The 6,073-nt window shown below is 39.8% G+C and overlaps 1 protein-coding gene across 15 annotated transcripts in view; it reads right to left on the reverse strand.

Moving 5' to 3' along the window:
- Nucleotides 1-6,073, reverse strand: part of Apbb2 (amyloid beta precursor protein binding family B member 2) — a 337,969-nt gene that overhangs the window by 260,217 nt on the left and 71,679 nt on the right. For all 15 annotated transcript variants that reach the window (XM_031342505.1, XM_031342497.1, XM_031342500.1 and 12 more), the window contains one exon: nt 5,816-5,971. The gene's annotated coding sequence lies outside the window, so the exon portion shown is untranslated. The remainder of the gene's footprint in view (nt 1-5,815; nt 5,972-6,073) is intronic.

A 6,073-nucleotide genomic window follows, 5' to 3' on the forward strand; every position in this document is an offset into this window, starting at 1 on the left:
GAACCGGACACCAGAAAAAGAGGTGTGGCAGTAACTAACTCTATGAGAGTTAAGCATCCTTAAAAAAATTTAACTTATGAAGTCAATATGGAATAACTTACTGGGACACTAAATTTCGTCCTCAGATGGGCATGAGCCACATGACAGTTATAATAAAAACCATCATCTTTTATTCTCAAAAGGGGCTGAGCAGGCAAATTACACAGAACAATTTTGTAATGCAAGCTAGCACAGTGTTGATGCTCGTTTTTTACTTATTTAAATCAATTACTTATTTAGATACTGTCCGTGTGAAAAAACATTCAACAGACTACTATTGCTTATGAATGAAGCTGGGAATCGATACTTCTTTGAGCACATAATTAATTTGTAAATTTCCATTTTGAAGAGTTACCATGTAAGAATATAGAACTTACTGGAACAGTATAATCAGACTAAATCTTTTATTCATCTCAGATCAGTACAGGATCCAGAAAGCACTATTTGTTCCGGTATCAGTAATTGCATTAAAATACATAAGCGCTGATGAAACATCACTTACATACAGTATCTGTCTTGGCTTTTAAAGGAAATTTATATTTTGGGTTATTTAACACGAAAACTATAAAGATAAGTCAAATATCAAAGATATAATATTCCAAACTCTATCAGCGCACTTACCAAATGTGGTCTCTAGGAATGAAAGGCCCCTCACGCTTAACATTTACATGGGCTCAGTGAATGGGAATATATTGACCACATTTTGCGTGTATGGTCAAATGATTACAGACTGGAAGCTTCACCAGCGTAACTGTACCGTAACTTCAGTGGATCAATCTTTCTGGCCTCCTAGCTTTACTGCTCCCATCCCCCCAAAAAAAAAACATTCCAAATAAAGGGCAGGTAACGGGTTACCCTCAACTGTCTATATTTTTTCAGTTCCAAAAGAGGATTAAGGTAGAGGTCATGGAAAGTTCGATGTTTTATTCAAAGAGAAACTAGGCAACAAATTCTTTATCTTCTTCATGAAAAGCAAAGTATTGCTCAGACTTAAAGTAAGACAGGACTGGGGCCCCAGCTCTGGGGCAGCACCTGAGCTCAGCGTGTGAAAGAGCTGGGTGATATCCAGTGCCAAAAAGAAAGCAGGTAAGTGCCCGAGAGGATGCGTCTAGATTGGCTCTGCATTGTCTTCCACCATCAAAGAAAATTTAAGGGACACTGGAATTTTTAAAAAAAAAAAAAAAAAAAAAAAAAAAAAAAAAAAAAAGGAAGAAAAAATGTAGACAGAAGGTCTCTGAGAAAACAGGCGATTTTTTTTTTTTTTTTTATGGAAATGGGCCACAATGAAAGTCTAGTTCTCACATCTTTTTCACAGAAAGATTGCACCGCAAAAAAAGCACTGGCCTAAGGATAAGCACACAATCCAAGCACGCCAAGCACAGAAAGAAGCCGTACATCTATGAGTAATTGATTTTCTAAACTGTATCATGACAAGCAAAGGATGAAAGCGCTCGCTCAGCAAATGGTGCTAGAATAGAAATGCAAAAAAAAGAAAAGAAAGGTAGTTTGGGACTTCCAGCATAAATAACCTCAAATGGATCAAAGACTAAGATGTAAGGCCTAAAAGAATAAAAAGTTCTTTAAAAAAATAGCGACAAGACTATCTGTGAACTTTGATTAAAGCAAACAGTTTTATGACATCAAAGCCGTAAGCTTTATATACTGGCACACGCCTGCAACGCCACCATCTGGAGACAGAGGCAGGAATACCCCCAGTTTGGGGCCAGCTTGGACTACATACCAAATTTCATGATAGCCTCTGCTACAAAGGGAGATTCTGAGACAGAAAGGGAAGGAGGGGGAGAGAGAAGGAAAAAGGGAAAAAAAACCCCATAAACTGAACTTCATTATCATCAAACTTTCTAGGCATTAAGGATATCATCAATAAAAGCATTACACATATAGTTTCCTATATTGACATAATTTAAGATTAATTGAAACTTATATCACTGCAGGACTTTGTATTGGTTAATTTGATAACAATTCAACACAAGCTAGAGTGATCAGAAAAGAGGGAGCCTCAATTAAGAAACTGCCTTCATAAAAAATTACACCTTACATTGCTGTAGGTAAGCTTGAGGGCTTTTTCTTAATTAGTGATGGATGGGGAAGGGCTCAGTCCATTGTGGGTGGTGCCATCCCTGGAATGGTGGTCCTGGGATCTATAAGAAAGCAAGCTGAGCAAACCATGCGGAGCAAGCCAGTAAGCAGCACTCCTCCATGGCCTCTGCACCAGCTCTTACCTCCAGGTTCTTTCCCAGTTTGAGTTTAATGATAAACAGTGATGTGGAAACATAAGCCAAATATACCCTTTGCTCCCCATGTTGCTTTTGGTCATGGCATTTCATCACAAGAATAGCAGCCCTAACTAGGACAGACATAGAAGAGAGACCCCCATAAAGAAACTTAATGAAGGCAGTCAGCAAATAGGTGCTAGAGGGACAGAATACAAATCTTATATTGAAACCATATATATATATTTGTGTGTGTGTGTGTACATAGTAAACATATATATAGCATACATATATACATATATGTATATATACATAGTATACATATATAGTATATATATATATATATATATATATAGAGAGAGAGAGAGAGAGAGAGAAGAGAGAAAGAGAAGAGAGAGAGAAAGAGGAGGGAGAGAGAGAGAAACAACCCAGTGTAAAAGTAGGAAAAGTATTTGAATAGCCATTTCCCTAAAGGAAGTATAGAAGTGGACGCATACATACAGCTACATGTACACATAAAGACATAATACAGTCTTTAGAAAAGAAAAAAATATATACCCTATTAAACACTATCAGTACTTAAAAACAAGCTTAATGTGGTTGTCATAAACAGGGTCATTATACAAAATCAACTGTGCTTCTATCTGTCACTAGCATATCTAAAAATGACATTTTTAAAAGTCCTCTTTGTAAAGGTATGCAAAAGAACAGCAACATGAATCTCTTGGGAATAAACTTAACACACGAGTGAGAGAGTTGAACCCTGAAAACAACATGATACTCAAACATACCAAAGACCTAAAAACATGGAAATATACTCCATGTTCATGAGGCCATGAACCAATGCTCTTAATATTGTGATAGTGTCAATGTGATCGCAATCAAAAGGCTGGCTCTACATTAAAAACGCAGTTAAGAGTAAAGAAAAATCCCAGCTCCGATACTTTTCTTACACAGCCCAAAAATAACACCACCCACAATGGACTGGGCTTTCATACTTCAATTAACAATCAAGAAAATGTCCCACAGCCATTACCACAACCATGGCCACGCCCACAGCCACAGATGTGCCTACAGCCAATGCAGACAATTCCTCAGTTGAGGTTCCTTACCCCTAGGTGTCTCTAGTTTGTGTCAAGTTGACAAAAATTAACTAGTACAATACAATCTATGTCAAGATATATTATCAAGGGCTTCAGAATATACAAACCACAGAAAATGAAAAAAAATATAAGAATATACAACACAAAGAATGAACCTAATATAAATCTCAGACTTTAATAAACTATATCAATACTAGCAATCGTGCCAAACTAATAAAAGACAAATAATCATAGGGAAAGACAGTGACAGTTATATGGAAACTGTATTTCCTGCTCAATTCCTTAAAGGCCTGAACTTATCCCCTGAAGAAGTCTATTAAATTTAAAATAAGTAAGTAATGTTAATTATTTCAAAAAAATCAAATAATGAAAATAAAGTCTAATGTTTGCAAGAGCGGGGAGGGGGCGGCTTCAAATATCGCTGATGTACTTGGATTGACCGCGACAGAAGCCAAATAAGGGTTTGATGAGAGCGCCAGCCATACCCAGGCTGTTAAACTCCGGGCAGCTTCCTGACAACCTCTCATTTGGCTGCTCCCCAGCCATTGTATTTACAGTAAATAAGACACCACTACCAGCATAAGGAATTATCTTCCTTATCAGCAATTTGCTCTAAGTATAGGCTCTGGGAAGCCTTCCTTTTAGACTCAAAAAGCAAGTAATTGAGTTAAACAGATTTTTAACTGTTCCTGAAACCTAAAGCCCATTTCTCCTCTAACAGCCAGCCCTCTCTGCCAGTCCCTCCACCACCCAGCAGAACTGAGTTCCATCCCTGCTTCCATGCAACCTGTCTTATATCTAGAGATGCAATACATCCACACTGCGCATTAGCCCCACACTGGCCTGTCCTCCAAGCTTCCATCCCGTGGAAACAGAGACCACCGCACAGTCATTTTACTTTGAGACCTCACAGGCCAGAAGTCACTGCTATCAGGGTGTCTGAGATGCAACAGTCACCTGATTACTAGATAATCTGTCTGTAAAGAGAAGCAGAACATGTTGCTTTGGGCCTAATTCAGGGGTGAAAGCTCTGTATGCAAGCACATAGGCACATGCGTGTCTGTTTATGTGAATATGTTAGAATGTGTGCATGTCTATGTGTGCCTCTTCTATTGTGTATATGTGTACATGTGGTATATATAAATATATATATATACACATAGACATGTGTTGTCTGTATGTATGAGTGTGCTTGTATATATATATATGTACATGTGTATATACAGATATACTTATATGTGTATATATGTGTGGCTATACATGATTATATATCTGGGAAGCCTTATATATGTATTTCTTTGTATATATGTGCTCATATATATGCATGTATATGCGTGTTATGTTCATTTGTCCCTACTTCCCCAACTTTTGCCCCTCCCGCATCTTTCTGCTCTTATTCCTCCTGGTCAACTTACTGCTCATGAAGTTTCCTCCAGAAGCTGTGGCTGAGCAACCTCACAAAAGGCAAAGGCTCTTCTCAATATTTCTCAGTGACAGCCCTGAGGCCTCCAAACACTAACCACTGTGACCATGACTGGACAGGATCATGTCATAGTCCAGAGTGACTCAGTGAGCCCTCTTCTCCAGAGGCTAGAAGTGAGGTGACAGGAATTGCCCAGGGGAACTCTGGGTGACTTATCAGGAATGCAAAGTTAGCTAGGCTAGTCCATGATCTCCGACGGTCCTTACTGAGTGCTCGCCATTGACAGCTCCCTGCAGTAACTGTCCCTGTACAGACACTTCTGCAGAACGGCTTCTGTACATTGTTTCATTCTCCTGATACACAGAACTATTATTATAGCACATTTATTTAGACATCTGTAGTGGAGGTGTTTCCTTTCTATATGAAGATCTTAATGCCAAATGTACGTGTTGCTGAAAATAATGGGTCAGTAGCTTTTGTTTGGGGAAAACCAAAACCTAAGTATTACAATTTAGTCAAACCAAGTGTGTACAGCCAGGAACCCCAAGAGAAACGAGCCACCCATCCAAGTATGAACGTAGATAAGTAATAATGCCTCAGATAGGACTCAGCTCTCCCTCCTTCTCTCTCTCTCTCTCTCTCTCTCTCTCTCTCTCTCTCTCTCTCTCTCTCTCTCTCTCTCTCCCCACTCTACTACAAAACCAGGGCTACTGAGGCCGCCATGGGTGGCCTTGGGTTGTAGCTTTGTCCATAACTGTACTAAAGATCTTCCTCTCTGTTGGAGAGAAAAGGAAGCTAAGAGAGGGTGAAGGGGACAAAGGACAGAAAAGGAAAGAAAACAACACAATGCATTGAGGAAGCACTCAGAAAGCCTCACTGCCACGAATCTGGGAATCTCCCAAATAACTGGCCAAGACCTCTCACTGGTTTAGGACTGGCTCAAAAACACTTACAGAGAGAACAAGACCATGCCCCCAACCAGATCCACTCTCTCCAGCAACTGCCTTAACACCAACCTGGGTGCACTTAAGTCAGCGTGGGAATCAGTTTTTCACAAGAGCTTTCTTTTATGGATTTTCCATCCGGCAAAGGAGTCTATTCCAGGGCTGGGCAGATCCGACCACAGCATGCTTGGCTGGAGAGCACGGCCGCTCCTCTACTGACTCTCCCACCTGGAGGACAAAGGCAAAAAGCCATTAGTAGGCCTGATAGTCTCATTGGTGTAAGTTAGTTTTCTCTCTTTCCCTCCCCTCCCTTCCTCCCTCCCTCCTTCC

This window comes from Mastomys coucha, unplaced genomic scaffold (assembly GCF_008632895.1).
Source record: "Mastomys coucha isolate ucsf_1 unplaced genomic scaffold, UCSF_Mcou_1 pScaffold22, whole genome shotgun sequence".
Lineage (NCBI taxonomy): Eukaryota > Metazoa > Chordata > Mammalia > Rodentia > Muridae > Mastomys > Mastomys coucha.